General features: G+C 28.7%; 1 protein-coding gene across 2 annotated transcripts in view; it reads left to right on the forward strand.

Annotated features, from left to right (window-relative positions):
• LOC143249378 (uncharacterized) overlaps positions 1–3593 on the forward strand; it is a 350051-nt gene that overhangs the window by 178537 nt on the left and 167921 nt on the right. The window lies entirely within an intron of this gene.

Consider the following 3593-nt stretch of genomic DNA (forward strand, 5'->3'; position numbering starts at 1 on the left):
TTTTCCTTATTCTATCATTTTCACACGTCATATAAGCTACACTTTCTTACAGACATTGTGTTGGATTGATAAATCCTAGTCTACTAGAAAAGATTTGATGTTATTAGGCAAACAAATTCATGTAGGCGTAACTTTATTTAATAAAACTACATATAAAGCAAATTAAAGTAATGGTATTTATAATGGAGTACAAAATTTGAAACACTTATGAGTGTAAAGCATATGACACTTTTTTATAAGTGGAAACAAAAAACTCACAAAAATGAAGAATAAAATCTGTACTAAAGAAAAAATAGCTAAAATTTGTTTATAGCAGCATATGAAAAAAACCAAAGCTACATTATTACAAAGCAAAGTAAATGAAAAGTTGTAATGAAAACCACCTTTGCTAAACATGTAGAAACATTTGAATGTTTATTTACATGTGATTTTTGAATAAACTGCACTTACAGATTTCAGACCTAAGTTACTTCAGAAACCTCATATCAATTGTATTTAGTGTGATGTTCATTTTGAAAAAAAAAGTTATATGCAGGTTAATTGTTGTGTGTTTGAAAGACCTAATGAATAAAAAAAACTAAAGTTAAAATCAAAGCCAGTGATCATATGATAATAATGACATTGTATTATCACATTGAAAACTTTGATTAGCACAACAGGTAAAATTATTCTTAATTGAAAAGCCAATATGCAATCTAGTGTCCTCATACAAAGGAATTTCTAATGATATGAGGTTTATAATGTTAAATTGAGAAATTTGAAAGTTTCAGACAGACAAATGTAAGTGTATTAGTCATATAGATAATGATGCCACTAGTTTCCAAATGAGTGCTAGGATCAAACAAAACTAGAAATGTCTTTAAGACTATGAAACATTGTGTGCATCTTTCATGAACATCTTTGAACTGTCATGTTGAGCCTTAATTTTTTTTTTACTTAATATGTGATGTATCTTATCTGATGGCTTTAATTTTTAATGATATAGTAACAGTCAAATTTTGTGATTGATGTCTGAAAGTAAACTCAAATTTCATATCATAAATTTGGTGAAGTATCATCTGCCAAAATGAGAAGAATGACTTGAAATTATATTGTGACATTACTTCACATGTAGGCACCACTCTAATAGAAAGTATTTCTAGAAATATTTATATATACATTTTGACTTGCTTTCTTTGGAGTGTTACATTAATTGTCATTTTAAGCAACTCTTTGCTTCTGTGGCATTTTTTTTGTTACTTTCTCTTTATGTCTATTGACTAATAAACTGTTCTTGGATTTGTCATTTTTCATATGACTTATAAAATCAGTAACAGATTTGTTGGTCTGTCTGTAGCTATGTGACTTGGAAAACACTGCACACAATCATAGATTACTTTTCTTAATAGTTCTAGTTCAAGTGAAGAACCACTAACATTTGTTTGCATGTTACATTGAAATATACACATATAGTCAAAATTTTGATCACACAGTACATTTCAAAATGTATAATCAATAGATTATTTTACTGAAAGTTAGGAAGTGGCAGAAATAAAATATTTCAAGCTATTAGTCATACTACCACTTTTACCTAGATGTAAATAAAAGAAGAAACCTGAAAACTTAAAGTATTGAATATTTTAGTGACTTTGTAAAATCCACAAATCATTTTTGCTTACTGCTTACAAAGCAAAACAATTTTAACCTTGTCTGGTAATAGGGATATTCAAATTTTTTTTGTAATTCTCTTAAAAAAAAATAAACATAACATAATGTTTTGGGAAAACGGTTAAGGGACCACTTTTACTGTGACATCCTCTGAACTTTACTGTGACATCCTCTAAAGCAAACTAAAACTATTAAATACTTAAATTTTAAAAAAATCTTAAAACCAGCTTTTATCATTCATGTAGTTATCAAGATTTCTCTTAAAATCACTTAAATTTACTGCATTCCCAAAATATCCAAAGGCCAACCACCCTATTAGCAAATTAAAACTGTATGACTCCTACCTGGCTAAAATTTATATTTGCGTCCCCAAGTCTTAATATTCTCACCTTTTAGTATGAATTCCCTTTACAGTCTCAAGACTTCAATCATATTCTCTTTAACTCTTCTTTTTTTAATAGAAGAGAATTTGAGAGATCTCAACCCTTCCATCCCAGGCACTAAACCCTTTGCAACAGTTCAATACAACAGTTCCTAAGGTAAGGAACTAAAAACTGTATGCAATACTCCAAGTTTGGCCTAACTTTTTACAGTGAAATTGTATCTTCTTTAGAATTGTATTTGATATTCAGATACACCATAAAATCCTATTTGCCCTACCATTAGCAACAGCACACTGCTGTTTGGATGGTTGAAAAGACTGATCAACCATTACACCAAGATCCCTTTTTTTTGTGACACTGTTAAGGTCAAATTATACATATAATTCATATACATTATCTTGCACTTATTACAGTTAAAACCCATTTGCCTTTTATTTGCTCAAATTGGTAAATGTTTTAAATTCCTTTGTAAATCAGCAGTATTTTCATAGCCAGCAACACCCAAGACCTTAAGGTAGCACTGACCATTAATGATTGCCCTCAACAATTCAACAATCACATTTTTCAAATTTAATCTGAATTGAAAGTTTAACTTCCTTTCTATATAAATAACTAATTTTTGTTTAATTTTTTTTATAATTAACCTGAAGTAAGTGATTAAAATAAAAGTCTAGTTAGTTTTCATTCCATTTGCACTTCACCTTTAAAGTTAATATCAGCATGAAATTTAGCACGGTTGTTGATATTAAAATCTTCCATACCTTAAATTAATTAAAATAAATTGCCTGTAACTTGTTAACATTGCAGAAAATTTGTAAAATTTTTAATTAGAGGTATAAAGATATAAATTTGCTCTATTTTAAGGAGCAGTGTTACCTTAATCTGTAAATTTAAGTAACTTATTGACCATTCCTTCTTCTATATTACTGATATAAATCAATATGATTTAGGCCTGAGTTACTCCACTTTTAACATTAACCCTTCAGCAGTGGGAATGTTGTAAGTAGCCACATCAGTTGATGATGATGTCAAAAAAAATTTTAAGAAAGCATTTTCCCTTAGTGAAACCATCTTGACTGTCCAATAAAATTATAAATTTTGTTAAACGGCTTTGTAAAGCATCATTTAATAGACTTTCCAAAATGTTTCATTTAATCAAATATGAAATTTGATTAAATTTCATGGAGATGAAATTTCCATGATGATTTCATTTAATGAAATGAAATAGCAATTTCATTTAAATACAAATTTATTAGCCTAATATTAATAACCTTTCATGTTGCTCTGGGGCCTATTAGGCCCCACTTTTCATAGGAGTGTTAAAGTTTCTCATTTTTCCTACCAACCTCAGAATTAATGCAATCATTTTGTTTGATCTTGTTTCCCTCAAGTGTTCAAGATATGGAATATAAAATATTGCTTGAATATCCTTTAAAAAGTAAAACTGAAGAAAAAATAGAATGTAATAACCGAGCCATCTCCTAATCACCAAATATGAGCCTTCCCTTATCTCTCAAGAGTATTACCTCTATTATAACATTTTATTAACCCTAATGCATCTAA

Source organism: Tachypleus tridentatus, chromosome 4 (genome assembly GCF_004210375.1).
Source record: "Tachypleus tridentatus isolate NWPU-2018 chromosome 4, ASM421037v1, whole genome shotgun sequence".
NCBI lineage: Eukaryota > Metazoa > Arthropoda > Merostomata > Xiphosura > Limulidae > Tachypleus > Tachypleus tridentatus.